The following is an 18,818-nucleotide window of genomic DNA, read 5'->3' on the forward strand; positions in this document are numbered from 1 at the left end:
GACGAGTCCAAGAGATAGTCTCGTCGACGAACACCTTTTTCTTGTTGACGAGTTTCAGGCTCTAGAAGAAGTCCTCTTGGTAATTTCTCGTCGACGAGACACGCGTCCCCATCGACAACGAGACCCTGCTGAAATCCCTTTTTTAAAATTCTTTTTCTCTCCTTCTTTTGTTATTTAATTGTTATAATTCTTCGGGTCTCTACATGTGGTGCTTTGCAAATGCGTAATGGAGTAGTTTCCATGGAGTAACACATCTTTGTTTTTTGAAAGATAAAAAATCGAATAATAAAAGAAAATAATTATTAAAAATGTGTCTATTGCGTAAGTTGTTCCCTTAGAACATGCTAATTTGTGTTTTGAGAGGGGAAATGTAATGAGAGTTGAGGCTTATGTTCTATTGTACATTGCACATGTGTAAAACATTTCAACACCAATAATGCACACACCAACTAATATCAAAAGGAAAAAAACAAACCAGAACGATTTCCAATCATGACATTCAATATCCCTGCATGCCATAGGAAATATCAAGAAAGAAACTAAATAATTTTATAGTATGATCGTCAAACTATTATTACAATAGATATTACTTTTTGTTGCTACAAACTATTACTACTTTTCCCAACGCTTAGTATTCCCAAAAATGCAAGTAGCTTCTACTAGGGTTCATAGCAAGAGCAAACATAATGATACAAATCCACATAATCTGGAGTACACATCTATACAGATTTCAAAGAACCTTTCCGAGCATAACCATCTCAATCCTCTCCACAACTAAATGGAACCAATTCATTAAACCATAGAACCAAGAAACATCCTTAGTCTAGTAAATTTCACCACCCATTTCACTATTATGTAAGAATGAAAATGAAGGCCTAGAAAATTAAAAAAAAAACAATTAAGTTCAATCACGATTTTTAACAATTCATAGGCTTTCCACCTAAAATAGCTTTAGTAGTGTTTAAGTGTCCTAAAATAGCTTAAACAATAGAAAATACCAACTCATGCTATATGCGAATACGAACTCCCATAATATATGATTAGTTACCAAACAACTTAATTTTTTAATTCTTGATGGGAAGATCATATATTTCTTTTTACAAAGTCAAATACACTTAAATGAGTAGGGGCACCAACATTGAATTAATTATTTACTACTTCGGAGATTGCTCTCCTGCCAAATAGCTAAATGGTAAACCCTAAGGTAGTTATTTTCAGGGGTGAAATCAATGAACCAAATTCTTTCTAAATTATTGGGGACAGATAGATTGGTAATAGCCTTGGATACGATTCTCTTTAAATGCAATATATTATTGGCATTTCCATGTTTTATTGTAATTTATGGATTCTTCCATAAGACAAATTTTCCATTCTCCTAACCTCTATTATTTGAATTTTCCTTGTTATATTGATGGTTTTTGTAGAATATCTTTGGGTTAGTATGAATGAATCATTTTTGGCACTATTAAGAATCCATTCGTGAGTGTGTCCCATATTGAAAAAAAAGAAAGTAAGATTGGTGCTTATATACATGGTTGGGCCCAAAACTCAATAAGATTAAACTTTTGGATCAAACTAGCGTTCATCCATGTATATCAAGCCCACTCATGGGCTTGCCAAATCCTAACAAGTGGTATTAAAGCTGGTGGTTTGAATTGGGTTTGAATGTTCATGCATGTGTTCATATGAATGTTGATGTTGTAGAAGAGAAGAGGGGGATCCTATGGATGCTAATATCATAGATAAGTGGGCTCCCCTGGTTTCATGCACTTTCCTTCTGTTTAAGGGGAAGTGTTTGAAACTCACAAGTGAGGGGACAATTGTTGAGAATTCAACTTGTCAAGTTTGTCCCACATTAGAAAAGTATAATGGAAGATGCATGCTTATATCATGGTTCAACCCAACACCCAATAAATCCACTATTCCTCCATACACCATGTAATGACCCAAAGAATAATGGTATTTAAATATTAATTAAGAGAGTGGAAAAATGGAAACAAGGAATACTTCACAAACCTTTCTCATATTATCAGTTATGGTGAGTTAGAGTTCAGTGATTCGCTAGTTTATGAGGAGATACCCATGCAGATTCTAAAAAAAAGAGAATAGGAACTATGTAATAAGAAGATTCCTCTGGTCAAGGTTCTATGGAGGAATCACACAGTAGAAGAGGCTTCTTGGGAGCTCGAGGAATAGATTAGACAGAAATACCCGCAATTATTCCAAGAAGTCCAGATGTGATTAAGAAATGTGAATAAATATGTAATGTTCCTTTTGTAGGTACATGTAATGCTTTATTTAGTAAGTTGTGTTTTAGTTTTGGGGGAAATTTTCTTTTGATATATGTAATCTCCCAGCTCTTGGAATGTAGCCACGGTATTCCTCCGCCATAAGTGAGGGTAAGTAATAAAATAAGTAGACCATTTTGTCTTAAGGGATGATGAATTATATGAATAGTAAATTTCGAGGATGAAATTTTATGAGGGGAGAATGTAATGACCCGAAGAATAATGGTATTTAAATAATAATTAAGAGAGTGGAAAGATGGAAATAGGGAAAAGGAGGCACAACAAGCATTTGTCGATGACATTGCATTATGAGCTCTTCGACGAAGGAGAATTTTGTCAACGAGAAGATATCGAGAGGATTTTTGGGGCAATTCTGAATTTCGTCGACGTAGGGGAGAGTTCGTCGATGAATTGCCTATTGACCTTATTGAAGAGGTGACGTGGCTCGTCGACAAAGCCCCTAGTATAAATAGTGTGAAACTCAGTTTTAAACGCAGAAAAATCACGAAATTCACACACACACACACACTCTCTCTCTCTCTCTCTCTCTCTCTCTCTCTCTCTCTCTCTCCTCCCTTCGATTTATCCTCCTTCTCTCTAAGTTTCAGGGCTAGATTTACGCCGGTTCGACAATCAAAAGCCACCACGACAGTCCTGGGGAAGTTTTCTGCATATCTGCCGGGGTGGATCGTCGGTGGGGCTAGTTTGAAATTCATCCCTGATTCGAGGTAAGGTTAAATATTTAAAATTTGATCTTTTCATAGTTATAGGAAATGATATTCATGTGAAAATACTGAAATTTAGTATTATTTATCAGCAAATTAATTTTTAGGAAAGCATGTTTTATATTTGAATATTATTGAGAAAATGTATATTTGGGAAAATACTGCGGTCATACAGAAAGTGTAATTTTAGAATGAAAAGTATAATTTTACACAACATTGTGTGGCATGAATATTATTTTTACATGATACGTATTATTTTATGGCAATTTTAAGAAAAAGTATGTTTTCAGGAATTATGAAATAATGCAGTATATGATGATTTTGAAGTACATGATAAAAGATTTATTTACTTAGAATGATATGTATGAGATTTTTGGCAAAAGGTTGTGATTGATAGCCGGCGCAAGGCCGTGTATGTTATATGTCTTCGGCGCAAGGCCGTATTTATGAAATATTCTGCGCGAGGCCGTATTTATAAAATGTTTGGCGCAAGGCCGTATTTATGAAAATATAGAAATGCTATCAATCCATTTATGTTAAATGCTATATTATCATGTACTATATGTTATTAGAACCCGGATGTTAGTTTAGTTTAGTTCAGGAGCACAGTACCGTAGTTATATAGATAAGATATCTATGTTCAAAATTTGTGCTAACCACCCTACGAGGGGGTGGGAGATGGATAGTCGATATGGCTTTCAGTGTAGAGTTGTAGACGTCCACATGACAGTCCGGACCAGGGTGTGGCGGACCCATCGTACTTACAGACATTTTTGATTCAGTAGTGGTCGGGCAGCCATTGTCAGGTCTCGCCTTCGGACTGCACAACACGTCATGGGGGGTAATACATGACACCAGCTAGCTATTCATCCTGGGTATGTTTTCAATAGTATCAACTATACCAGAAATTTTATGAACTATATGATTTATTTAAAAATATGAAAGTATATGATTATTCAGTATGTTATGATGAATGTTTTAGGTATATGAAATGTACTGTATATGTATAATTGCATTAAATGTTCATATTGCCACAAAACTGTACTTAGTTTATTTTCCCTTACTGAGAAGTGTCTCACCCCTGAACATTAAATGAATTTCAGGAAACCTAGAAAGATCGGTGGATCGAGGCCGCCGTTGAGATAGTGTGTTACTTCCCTATCAGGAGGGTAAGTTTTGTCTAGGAACAGTAGATTTGAGTTGTGGGTTCCTAGATATGCATATATGTTTTGTATTTTGGGAGATGTATATAAACACCATATTTATGGATTATAGTTAACTTTGGTATTATATATTTTGTGGTTATGATGATGATGTTTTACATTTATTGTTGCCTAGGTTCCGCTGTGAATGACAAGTGTCCCCGTTACCTACAGGTTTGGGTTGACTTATTTATTAAATTCGTATTATTATATGATAAATTAAGCAGGACGTTACACTTTGGTATCAGAGCCTAGGATGCTTGGCTATGTAGACTCTAGAATGCAGCAATAATAATACCAGAGTATAGGATAAGGGAATTTGTGGTCTGGTTTTGTAGTCTAGATGCAGGACTTTCGTAGTGGTTGTGTGATTTTCCTGGGGTGATGATTTCAGGAAAGTCATGGTAAACTATCGTCGGGTTGGGTATCTAGGTTGTAGGATTGAACCTTGAATTAAGATTAGGAGAGATGGATTAATTAGGAGTATATACTATATTGGTTTGGTGATATGTATAGTGAAGGGGTTCTGAATTAAGTTATTTGTTTTTTTAGGATGGACCCTGGTGGGAGTAGTGCCCATGCCAGTGGTAATGAGGGTCAGCGACCTTCAGGTGCTGTGGGTGGTGATTCAGATGCCGTCTTACACAGCATGGCACAACAAGTTATGGCAGAAATTGCCAGGAGTTCAAGGGAACAGGGTGGTCTGTCGGCGAGTCACGGTAGCTCGATAGAGAAATTCATAAAGATGAATCCTTCAGATTTCTTAGGGGGAATAGGTCCTGCAGTCATTGAAAATTGGGTGCAAGAGATATAGAAAATATTTGTAGTGCTGCAGTGTTCAGAGGAGTAGAGGGTGCTATTTGCTACCTACAGACCGACTTAAGAGGCCGAGAGATGTTGGTTGGCGGTGAAACTCTTAGAGCAGTAGAGGAAAGTACCTGTGGAGATGACATGGGAGCGGTTCAAGGAGATATTCTTCGATAGGTATTTCTGGCTTCATCTAGGGAAGCTAAGATAGAGGAGTTCCTAAATCTGAAGTAGGGACAGCAAATCGTACAGCAATACGTGGCGAGGTTCATCGAATTGTCTCACTTTGCCCTGTACATCATACTAGATGAAGCAAAGAAGGTATGACAGTTTGAGAGAGGCTTGAGGAGAGAAATACATAAGCAGGTGTTGATGTTGAAGTTATAGGTTTTATTGAATTGGTGGATAGGGCCACTATATCAGAGGTTGGGGAGCGGTTGAGGCTGAGGAGTAGAGGCAGAAGAAGAGATTCACACCTTTTGGTTCCCATCAGGGAGTTGGCCATGGTTCATGGAAGAGAGGTGGCTACTACAGAGATCGAAGGCAGAAGACCTGGAATCACGGTTTTTTGGGTGTGCAGCCATCTCTAGCTTGCCCAACTTGCTGGAAGAGACACTTGGGGGAGTATCATGCCAGGCGAGGTGTTTGCTACCGGTGTGGGGATTCAAGGCATATGATGAGGGACTATCAGACTCGGATTGGTGCTACTCCTGCTCCTAGACCTGCTCGATGAGGCTACTAGGCGCTACGTGGAGGCCAGCAGCAGAATATGGCCCCAACTAGGGTTTTTACTCTGATGTCGGGTGATGCTGAGACAGCCGGTGACATGGTGACATGTACGGTGAATATGTTTTCATTTAAAGTTATTGCACTTTTTGACTTGGAGGCCACAAATTCGTTTGTATCTTTAGGGTGTGTTAAATTGTGTGGGGTTGAAATATAGACATTAGATGTTGAATTCTTAGTAGCTACACCGATCGAGTCTGCGGTGAGATGTGGTAGGGTGCTTCGTGGTTGTCTAGTTGATGTTTAGGGGAGGATTCTATCTACTGATTTGGTAGTGTTGGGCATGCATGGGTTTAATATTATTTTCGGCATGGATTGGCTAGCAGCTAATTTTGCTAGTATAGGCTACCGTGCGAGAGAGGTGATATTCAGACCTCCAGGAAGACCAGAATTCAGATTTACAAGGTCATGAGTGCAGTCTCTACCTCAGATGGTCTCTGCTGTTCAGGTGAGGGGACTGCTCCTGAGTGGTTGTCAGGGATTTTTAGCTTTTGTGAAGGAAATGTCGGAGAATGAATTGAAGCTTATTAACATGCCAGTAGTGAAAGAATTTATAGATGTGTTCCCAGATGAATTTCTAGGTTTGCCACTTGATCATGAGGTAGAGATCTACTTTTAGGTACAACACTGATCTCTAAAGCACCGTATCGAATGGCGCCGACAGAGTTGGCAGAACTGAATGATCAATTACAGAATTTACTTGATAAGGGTTTCATAGGACCTAGTGTATCCCTGTGGGGAGCTCCAGTATTATTTGTAAAGAAGAAGGACGGGTCTATGAGGATGTGCATAGACTATAGGGAGATTAATAAAGTGACCATCAAGAACAAGTATCCTCTACTCTAAATCGATGACTTGTTCGATCAGCTCCAGGGTACACGGGTGTATTCTAAGATCGTCCTCAGATCAGGCTACCATCAAGTAAAGGTGAGAGCAGAAGATGTATTGAAGACAACTTTTAGGACCAGGTATAGGCATTACGAATTTCTTATTATGCCATTTGGTCTGATGAATGCTTCTGCAATATTTATGGATTTGATGAATAATATTTTTCATCCATATTTAGATCAGTGTGTTGTTGTTTTTATTGATGATGTATTGGTTTATTCAAGGAGCTATGAGGAGCATGAGGTACATTTGAGGCAAGTTTTGTAGATGCTCAGAGACAAGAAGCTGTATGCCAAGTTCAGTAAGTGTGACTTTTGGCTCGAGAAAGTTGTGTTTTTGGGGCATATTATCTCAGGAGATGGATTTTTTGTGGATCCTAGTAAGATTGAGGCGGTAGTGATTTGGGCTAGATCGAGGAATGTCCAGGAGATCATGAGTTTATTGGGGTTAGCTTGATATTATCGTCGTTTTGTTGAGAGATTCTCAGCTTTATCAGGGCCTCTAACACGGTTGACTAAGAAGAATGCCAAATTTGAATGGGACGACAACTGTGAGTAGAGCTTTTAGGAATTGAAGCAGAGGTTAGTCACAGCACCAATACTGATCATCCCGTCAGGGGGTGAGGGTTATACTATCTACAATGATGCGTCCTTGAAAGGACTTGGTTGTGTATTAATGCAGCATGGCAAGGTGGTGGCGTATGCGTCCAGACAATTGAAAGAATATGAAAAGAACTATCCTACCCAAGTTCTTGAATTGGTTGCAGTGGTATAAGCATTGAAAATTTGGAGGCATTACTTGTACGACGAGCAGTGCAAGGTTTTCTCTGACCATAAGAGTTTAAAGTATTTCTTCACCTAGAAGGAATTGAATATGAGACAGAGAAGATGGTTAGAGCTTATTAAGGATTTCGATTGTACTACTAGTTACCACCCAGGAAAAGCAAATGTGGTAGCTGATGTGTTGAGCAGGAAGTCTACAAGACTAATGATGGCAGCTATGGAGATCTAGTATCCGATCATGATGAATCTAGAGAGACTTGACAGAAAGTTAGTAGAGAGTGATCCTCCAGTAAGTATCGCCAATTTAGTGGTATAGCCTACTCTATATGAAAGAATTAGAGCTGCTCAGAAGGAAGACCCAGAATTAGCAGAGGTGATAGATAGCGTGCAAATTGGTCAGGGGGAGGAATTCTATTTGTCAGACGATGGAGCTTTGCGGTTCCATTCCAAACTATGTGTTCTTACTGATGTTAACATCAAGAAGACTATTTTGGAGGAGGCTCACAGGTCTTTGTATACAGTTCATCCTGGCAGTACGAAAATGTACAGGGATCTACAAGAGTTTTATTGGTGGAGTGGTATGAAGAGAGAAATTTCTGAGTATGTAACCCAGTGCTTGACGTGCAATAGGTAAAAGCTGAGCACCAGAGGCCAACGGGTTAGTTGCAGCCGCTATTTATCCCAAAGTGGAAGTGGGATCATATATCTATGGATTTTGTCTCAGGGCTACCATCGACATGGCATGACCAGAATGCGATTTGGGTGATAGTAGATCGGTTGACTAAGACAGCCCATTTCCTCCCTATCAATATCAGCTATTCCCTTAGTCGATTGGTAGAGATTTTACGTCCAGGAGATAGTTCGTTCTCACGGAGTGCCTGTGTCCATAGTGTCAGATCGAGACCTGCGTTTCACGTCACGGTTCTGGAGAACCTTTCAGGAAGCTTTAGGGTCTTAGGTATCATTTAGCACAACATTCCATCCTCAGTCAGATGGGTAGACTGAGAGGACAATATAGATATTAGAAGATATGCTTTGAGCATACGTATTAGATTTTGGGGTTAGTTGGACTCAGTTCATGCCGTTGGTAGAGTTCGCGTATAATAATAGTTATCAGGCCAGCATTGGCATGGCACCGTTTGAGGTTTTATACGGTAGGAGATGTCGATCCCATTTGTATTGGGACGAGATAGGTGAGCGGCGAGTTATGAGACCAGAGCTTGTGCAGCAGGGGTAGATAAGGTTTGCCTAATCAGGGATAGAATCAGTGCAGCTTAGAGCCGACAGAAGAGTTATGCCGATAATCGCCAGAGGAATTTGGAGTTCGATGTGGGTGATCATGTATTTTTGAAGATAGCTCCATTGAAAGGGGTTATGAGGTTTGGTAGGAAGGGTAAACTTAGCCCTAGGTTCATCGGTCCGTTTGAGATTTTATAGAAAGTGGGGCCGGTGGCTTATAGGCTAGCTTTGTCGCCTACATTATCCAAGATGCACGACGTATTCCATGTTTCTATGTTGAGGAAATACGTCTCAGACCCTTCTCATGTTAAAAGTTATGGTGAGTTAGAGCTCAGTGATTCGTTAGTTTATAAGGAGGTACCCGTGCAGATTCTCTCCAGAAGAGAATGGGATCTACGTAATAAGAAGATTCCTCTAGTAAAGATTCTATGGACTAATCACACAGTAGAAGAGGCTTCTTGGGAGCTCAAGGATCAGATTAGAAAGAAATACCTGCAATTATTCCAAGAAGTTCAGATGTGATTAAGAAATGTGAGTAAATATGTAATGTTTCTTTTGCAAGTACATGTAATGCTTTAGTTAGTAAGTGGTATTTTAGTTTTGGGGGAAATTTTCTTTTGATATATGTAATCTCCCAGGACTTGGAATGTAACCACGGTATTCCTCCACCATAAGTGAGGTAGGTAATGAAATAAGTAGACCATTTTGCCTTAAGGGATAATGAATTATATGAATAGTAAATTTCGAGGACGAAATTTTATAAGGAGGGGAGAATGTAATGACCCGAAGAATAATGACATTTAATTAATACTTAAAAGAGTGGAAAAATGGAAACAGAGAAAAGGGGGCACAACAAGCATTCGTTGACGACATTGCATTATGGGCTCGTTGATGAAGGAGAATTTTGTCAACGAGAAGATATCGAGAGGATTTTTGGGGCAACTCTGAATTTCATCGATGAAGGGGAGAGTTCGTCGACGAATTGCCTATTGACCTCGTCGACGAGGTGACATGGCTCGTCTATGAAGCCCCTAGTATAAATAGTGTGAAACTCGGTTTTAAATGCAGAAAAATCAAAAAATTCACTCTCTCTCACTCTCTCTCCTCCCTTTGGTTTCTCCTCTTTCTCTCTAAGTTTTTGGACCAGATTTACTCCGGTTCGACGATCAGAAGCCACCACGGCACTCCTGGGGAAGTTCTCTACATATCTGTTGGAGTGGATCATCGGTGGGGCTAGTTCGAAATTCATCCCTGATTCGTGGTAAGGCTAAATATTCAAAATTTGGTCTTTTCATAGTTATAAGAAATGATATTCATGTGAAAATATTGAAATTTAGTTCTGGGAGTTATTGAATTCAGGATGTTGAACGGAGAACCCTGTGGATGCAGGACGAGTGAAATTAGGGAGTTTCTTTTCAGTACCAGGTAAGGGAATAAACTAAAGCAGATATTTTTCCATGCAAATTAGTATTCTTTATCAGCAAATTAATTTTTAGGAAAACATGTTTTATATTTGAATATTATTGAGAAAATGCATATTTGGGAAAATACTACTTATACAGGAATTGTAATTTTAGAATGAAAAATATGAATTTACACAACATTGTGTGGCATGAATATTATTTTTACATGATACATATTATATTATGACAATTTTACGAATAAGCATGTTTTAAGAAATTATGAAATAATGCAATATATGATGATTTTGAAGTACATGATAAAAGACTTATTTACTCAGAATGATATATATGAGATTTTTGGCGTAAGGTCATGATTGATAGTCGGCGCTAGGCCGTCTATGTTATATGTTTCTGGCGCAAGGTCGTGTTTATGAAATATTCGGCGTGAGGCCGTATTTATGAAATGTTTGGCACAAAGCAATATTTATAAAAATATAGAAATGCTATCAATCCATTTATGTTAAATGCTATATTATCATGTATTATATGTTGTTAGAATCCGGATGTTAGTTTAGTTCAGTTCAGGAGCACTGTAGCGTAGCTATATAAATCAGATATCTATGTTCAGAATTGTGCTAACCGCCCTACGAGGGGGTGGGATATGAATAGTCGATGTGGCTTTTAGTGTAGAGTTGTAGACGCCCACCTGGCAGTCCGGAACAAGGTATGGCGGGCCCATCGCACTTACAAATATTTTTGACTCTGCAGTGGTCACTAGCCATTGTCGGGTCCCGCCTTCTGGTTGCACAACCCGTCATGGTGGGTAATACATGACACCAGCTAACTGTTCATTCTGGGTATGTTTTCAGTATTATTAGCTATACCAGACATTTTATGAACTATATGATTTATTAGAAAATACGAAAGTATATGATTATTCAGTATGTTATGATGAATGTTTCAGGTATATGAAATGTAATGTATATGTATAATTGCATTAAATGTCCATGTTGCCACACAACTGTATTTAGTTTATTTTTCCTTACGGAGAAGTGTCTCACCCCCGAACATTAAATGAATTTCAGTAAACCCAAAAAGACCGGTGGATCGAGGCCGCCGTTGAGTTAGTGTGTTACGACCCTATCAGGAGGGTAAGTTTTGTCTAGGAACAATAGATTTGAGCTGTGGGTTCCTAGATATGCATATATGTTTTGTATTTTTGGAGATGTATGTAAACACCATATTTATGGATTATAGTTCACTCTTGTATTATATCTTTTGTGGTTATGATGATGATGTTTTACATTTACTGCTGCCTTGGTTCCGCTGTGAATGACAGGTGTCCCCGTTACCCACGGGTTCGAGTTGACTTATTTATTAAATTCGTATTATTATATGATAAATTAAGTAGGATGTTACACACCATTACCGCAATGTAATCATACAAAATTGAGCAAATGATTGTCCAAATGATGCCTCCTTTCTTACTTTGGAAATTTTCAAGTCTAGTGATACTCCACATAAGGTAGCATTTTGTTTTATACCATTCACTTCAATAGTAGAGCAAAGTTAAAGTGAAGTTCTGCAAAATATTGATAATTACTACAAGCAATTAGCCTCCTTTCAATGTGGACCAACACAAGCAAGGGGATAAGGAATTTCTAAGGAAGGATGTTTAGGAGCATGAGAAGGGATAGTTGCCAAGAAATCAACTGAGACTCTTGAATAGCATGATGCAACCAAGTAGGTTGAAAAGAGTTTGCTTGATACACACAGGGCACAAATGGATGACATTCAAGACCACTTGATGAGCACATTTCGATACTCTAAAGACAACACCACAAACATGAGCATTGCAAAAGAGTACCAACAAAGCAGCAGGAAATTGTTGGAGGTGCAGGAGTGATACTTCCTCGTTCTTCTAGTTCTTATCTCTATTGCACTAGTTTCAATAGTTCATGAATGCCTCTAAAGGATTTAGCATTCCATTATTCCTTCTTGTTAAATTCACCAATTTCGGTTTTGCAATTTGATGTTTTTCATGACTATTGTTTTTTTTTTTTAAAAAAAAAATTGGAACTAGGAAGGCGGGTTTTATAGGTGATTATTGATTCTCTTAAAAAACAATGTTGTTATAGATGTTTCAATATATTAGAAAAAAATGTTCTCATGGAATTTAGCATTATGTTTTTTTTCTCTAGTCTTATCTATTTTCATAGCGCACACCCACTTACATTACAAATATGTCAACATACAACCGTAGATAGATGGTAAACTACAATTTTAATCTCAAATATTTCCCTTTAATTCCAAACTTGCTGGGGCTAATCAAGATTCTCTATTTTTGTGCTGAAAGCTCTATTCTTTCTTTGTGCAATTATAGTTCTCAATTTTTTTAATGAGGACAATGGCCAACAATATGCACGTCTACAAAATGTAAATATTTCATTTGTACTTAGCCTAAAACTTTATCTTGCAGAATAAAACAAGAAAATGCATGTGTGAGTGTGTGGAGAGAGTTGTTGGGCAAAGGAAGCTTAGTCACTAAAGATGATATACTCATTTATGAATTAGCTAGTTGTGTAAATAGTAATACTTCCTGAAAAGGAGATTGATAATACAATTGTTCTATATTCGACTTGAAGTCCACGTTTGTAGAACAACAATATGAACATTGTTGCTTTTTAACTTCTTATTGACTACTACAATTTGCACCTACCAAGAAAATTTCTTTGTTCCATAATTGTGATAATGAAATTTCATGAAATGGTTTGGTTAATAACTTCTGTTGACCAAGAAATTCCTCAGAGATAGTTTTCATTGTTGGCCTGGACTTTGGCTTGGCATATGCACAAGCAAGAGCAATTGTTGTAACAAGAACAAGCTCACCTGCAACTAGTTGATTGGTGGGAGGCGACAGGGGTGAGTCCATCACTTCAGTGAGCATTATGTCTTCAGTAGATGGAGATGACAATGAGGAAAGCAAATATCACGGATGCCTGCCTATTATTATTTCCAGTGCCACCACCCCAAAGCTGTAAACATCACACCTTTCTGTAACAACCATGAAGTAGGCAAGTTCTGCATAAAATAATAAATAATAATAAGATGTTAAAATAGGGCCCTTCCTACCAATTAATGACATGTAACAAGTGCAATATGACCATCCACGATATGTTATATTATCATAATCACAATACCTTTAAACAACAAAATTATACACATTTTTCAACCCAACTAATAACAATGATGATATGTTAGGACCGACTAGTCACTAAAACAATATATGAACCAATTAATAATATTAGGAAAAGATAAGAAAGTTTAAAAGAATAAGAGGAATATACAATCCACCTGGTGCAATATATCCGTAAGTGCCTGCAATTATTGTTCTATTGGATGAATCGGGGAATAATAGCCTGGTAGTACCAAAGTCTGAGACTAAAGCCTCAAATTGAGAGTTCAAAAGAAGGTTGTTGCTTGATATGTCTTGATGAACAATCGGTGGGATGCAATCATGGTACATGTAAGATAGAGCATGTGTTGTTAGCTTAACAATGTTGACACGCTTAATCCAATCTAGCTTCACTGCTTCATCATCATCCCTCAAGGCACAAAATAAGCTCCCCTTTTCCATGTACTTATAAATTAAAAACATGCATCGTTTATGTAAACATTGTCCATGAAGCTTCACAATGTTTTGACGTTGAATTTGAGTTAATATGCGAGCCTCATTCCTAAAACTATTATCAAATGCAGGCTCCTTAGCTTCCAAATGGTGAAGTTTCTTTAAAGCAACCACTTTTCCACTAGGCAATTGTGCTTTATAAACACTACCATAACCTCCTGTTCCGATGCAGTATTTGATATCGAAGTCCTCTGTTGCTTCAATAATGTCTTTATATGCAATCCTACCATCGTAGATCCATATCTAAAATATGTCTCCATTCTTAATGACACTTGCCTCATTTTTTGTACTCTTTCTATTTCGATGAGATAGGAAAACAAATCCAAGAGCAAGGAGAGTAAGGAATATGGCGATGGGAATAAAAATGGCTTCTGGTGTCTTCCTATGCTTCTCCTTGTTTTGTACATGAGGCCAATGGATGCAAGAGATGGAAGGCAAGGAGGGAACGGTCTCATTTTACCACACAAATTTTTGTTGCCAATTAGTTGCATGGATCCAGGATTATCCAAAAATCTGTCTGTTATTGGTCCATTAAGGGCATTATGCGATAATTCAATGACATGCAAATCATTAAGATAAGATGGAAGGGTTCCAGAGATCTTATCATAGGAGAGTTTCAATGAGTCCAAATTTTCCAACTCTTTGAGTTCCAAAGGTAATCCTCCACTTATTATGTTACGACTAAGGTCAATAGTATATAATTGATGAAGTTCTCCAATCCATAGTGGAATAATTCCACTCAAAAAATTTCTACTCAATAGCAGCTTTTGTAATTTGGAGCAATTTTTTAGATCAATTGGGATGTACCCAGTGAGGTTATTTTTTGAGAAGTCTAGAGAAATAAGATTCCAAAGTCCTCCCATTTTGCTTGGTATTTGGCCAACAAGTTGGTTCGAAGATAGAATAAGGGTTCGAAGTTGTGTTAATTGGGCAAGCTCTTGTGGTATGGTACCGTTGAGTTTATTTGAGGAAAGGTTGAAGTTTCTCAAATTGGTCAGACAACTAAAGGCTGAAGGGATTGGACCAGTGAGGCTATTATTGCCAAGGGACAAACAAATCAAATTTGTCAAATGACTTAGGGGAGCAATTGAACCTACCAACATGTTGTTTCCAAGGGACAACTCCTTCAAATTCTTCAAATTCCCTATTTCTGGAGGAATGGAACCACTTATTTGATTTGAAGCAAGGTGTAGAACCTCCAAATTAGTCAAAGAGCATAGAGGAGAGATTGGACCCATGAGCATGTTTTGAGGAAGGTAGAGAAAAGACAAATTCCTTAGATTCTTTATTTCTACAGGAATGGAACCACTTATTTGATTTGAAGCAAGGTCTAGAACCCTTAAATTAGTCAAATGACACAAAGGGGTGATTGGACCTGTAAGCATGTTTTGGCCAAGGTGGAAAACAGACAGATTCCTCAGATTCCATATTTGTGGAGGGATGGAACCACTTAATTGGTTGTAATCGAGGCGAAGAGTGTTTAAATTAGTCAAATGACACAAAGGGGTGATTGGGCCTGTGAGCATGTTTTGCATAAGGCATAAAGAAGATAAATTCCTTAGATTCCCTATTTGTGGAGGGATGAAACCACTTAATTGGTTGTAATCAAGGTAAAGAGTCTTCAAACTAATCAAATGACCTAAAGGAGCAATTGGATCTAGGAAGTTGTTAGAACCCAAGTTTAGATGCTCCAACTTCTTCAAACTTCCAATCTCTAGTCGATTGAACCATTGATATAATTACTATATACGAATAGAGATGTTAAACTCATTAAATCACCCAAAGAAGAAGGGAGTGGACCAATGAGGTTGTTATAATCCAACAGCAGATTCTTTAGGTTCTTCAAGAGAACAAAGGACGAAGGGATTGATCCTATAAGCCTGTTGTGACTGAGATATAGAGAAATCAAATTTGTCAAATTGCCCATGAGTGAGAGATCAGAGACGCTGAGTGCATTGTAAGAAAGATCGAGCTCCACTAGTTGGGTGAGGTTAGAGAAGGAAAGAGGTAGCAGCTCATCAAAAAATAAATTATTGAATAGATCAAGGTACTTGAGCTTCTGCAGAGCACCAATCTCGTAGGGAATACTCCCATGGAGACCGTTCGAACTGAGATCCAGAAGTTCTAGGTTTGGGAAAGAAGAGAAGTTAATCATGAGAGGGTTCATATCTAGGTTGTCGATAGAATTAGGAAGGGAAATTTTAGTGACACTACCGGCGTCATTACAGGTTACGCCAACCCACTTGCAGTGACCTAAGCTGGAAGTGTTGTTGCCGACGGTTGCGGTGGAGTTCCAGCATCCACTATCAAGGAGAGCCTTCACTTCTATTTCGAAAACTGTCGAAGATGGTGTTACTAGAAAGATAGCGATAATGGTACAAGTAGCATAAAAAGAAACAAAGGTAGCAGCCCATGAGAATAATAAGGAGATAGGACTAACAGAGGATGATGATGCCATGCTATATGGCCTAATTGTGGTTGATTAATTAATGTGCGACTGTAAGGTCCTTAAATAATGCATGGTTGGGTGTTGTGTTTGTCGCAAATCAATTTGCGTTGCCGTTGGTCTTTGGGTCAACTCTTATGCTACCCCTGCCCTTACTTGTTTTTCTAAGAGGATCAGAGAAAATGATATGCCTCTCGCTTTCTTAGAAACCAATTTGCACTCAAAATTGTAGTTTCCACTGCTTTTTCAGTCGACTGACTTCTATATCAACGGAAAGAGGATTTCAAATTTATAAAATTAGTTTCTTATTTAGCTGCTTTTGCAAGATATTATTGTTTTAACTTTAAAATTACTTTTCAAATATTTTATAAAATTTAGCAAGAAAGAGAGAATAACCTATACTACTAATTGAGGGATCATAGAGAATACAACATCGTCACGACATTTACATGATACTAACATTACCTTTTTGTTATATCGGAAGAAATCATTGTATAGATCAAAAGAAAATCATGACAATCACAAATCATACATTTTAATTTGTTCATACTCATTTTCCTAATGTTTCCCAATTTCAAAGAAAATTTCAATTTCAAGCCTACTTCTTTTAGCGAGACATTATAGTTAAATTTAAAAGTTATATTAAGCACTCATGAGTGTTTATTCCAGAAAAAAAAAAAGAAGAAGAAGCAAACAGTTAAGGTTTCAAAATAAACACTATTAGGAAACTAATTTTGGTTATACTATTCATTTCGAGCTTTATTTTCAACGCAAACTAACAAGAAAAATTAAAAGAATAAAAAAAAAAAAACACACTTTTTTGCTTTACTACTCATTTTTAGGTTCCATTTCCAACCCAAACTAACAAACAAAATTTCTTTAAAAAAATCACAATAATTATTACTATTGCTTATTTAAAATAATAAAAATGGTACCTAGAAATAATTAATAAACATATAACACTCTTGCTAAAAAAATTTCCCATTTAGACATCACAATTGGATCTATATCTCGAGGAAAAATCTATTTGCACTCTAGGAGGACCCTATCTCATAATTTATACATAGATTTTCAAAAATGTAAGTTTTAGCTCACATTTATGTTGACTTTTCATAGAAGAAGAATTTTTGAAAAAAAAAAATATAAAAAACACTAATTGTGATTTTTTTTTTCATTTGCACACCCAAAAATATGCTATTGACAACCTACACACACACACACACACACACACAGGAGATAAAAACTTAAAAAAAAAAAAAAATCAATTTTGGTCTTTTCACTATATATATATATATATATATATATATATATATATATATATATATTAAATTTTCAACAGGAGATAAAAACTTAAAAAAAAAAAATCAATTTTGGTCTTTTCACTTGGGAACCAAGAATACGTTATTTACTCTCTCTCTTTCTATATATATATATATAGAGAGAGAGAGAGAGAGAGAGAGAGAGAGAGAGAGAGAGAGAGAGAGAGAGAGAGGATATTTCAATAAATGACAAAACTATTTTTTATTGAGTCACCCATAATTATGAGTCACATATGACCACCTGTAATAATGACTTAATTTTGGAGTTTTTTCCCGTTTTATTATTAAATATAAATAAAATATAAAATAACACTCTGATTGGGAAAATTTTTTTCAAAGTAATGCTCACGTAATCTCGCAGCTTCATGTTGCGAGATTTAAATTGATGGGCAGCTCTGCCTTCGACGCGTGGCAACGAGAGAAATAGCAGGAAGCGAGGCTAGAGCAAATCTCGCGGCTTGGAGCTGTGAGATTTCAAGAGAGCAGCTAGCGGGAAGGTGACACGTGGTAAATCTCGCAGGACCAAGCTGTGACATTTGCCCCTGAAATCCATTCGCGTTGTGACACGTGGTAAATCTCGCAGGACCAAGCTGCGAGATTTTCCCCTGAAATCCAATCGCATTGTGACACATAGTAAATCTTGCAAGACTATCCCGTGAGATTTGCTTCGTCTGCTCAAAAGCTCCTTGAGCTCTCAGAAGACTATCGCAGAGGAGAAAGAGGTTGCAAAGAGGACCGTTGGAGCTTGCAGAGAGGACCATTGGAGTTTGCAGGTTACCATTCGAACTGGCAGGTGACCGTTCAGGCGAAGGCAAGGCTATTTAAGGAAGAAGATGGGGTAGGTTTTTTTTTTATTTAGCAAAAACGTGAATTTATTATTTTAATTAGTGAGGACTTTTCTGTTTTTAGTTGGATTATTTGGGTTCATTATATTATTTGGGTTCGTTGCTGTATCTAGAGGAAGGTTAGTTTTAATTGATTTAAAATTTTATAATTTTATTTTCATGTTTGGCTTGCCTGTTAAATTTACTTGACTTCAATATATATGATTACATGCATATATAGAGTCATGAATATGTGCATCGTAGTGGATGTATGTATGGATATATGAGAGCATAAACATATGTATATTGCTTTACATGAATAGGCAAATAACAAATGAGTATAAGCATGATGTTTAGCACATGTGTGTATACATGATTGATGGGTTACTGAATATAAATGCATGTGCATGAATGTAGAATA

At 37.3% G+C, this 18,818-nt stretch overlaps 1 pseudogene; it reads right to left on the minus strand.

Annotated features, from left to right (window-relative positions):
• Positions 1 to 12,812: 12,812 nt before the first annotated feature.
• On the minus strand, positions 12,813 to 16,266 carry LOC131148038 (probable leucine-rich repeat receptor-like protein kinase At1g35710; annotated as a pseudogene).
• Positions 16,267 to 18,818: the final 2,552 nt, after the last annotated feature.

The sequence above is a fragment of the Malania oleifera genome, chromosome 1 (assembly GCF_029873635.1).
Source record: "Malania oleifera isolate guangnan ecotype guangnan chromosome 1, ASM2987363v1, whole genome shotgun sequence".
Taxonomy (NCBI): Eukaryota; Viridiplantae; Streptophyta; class Magnoliopsida; order Santalales; family Ximeniaceae; genus Malania; species Malania oleifera.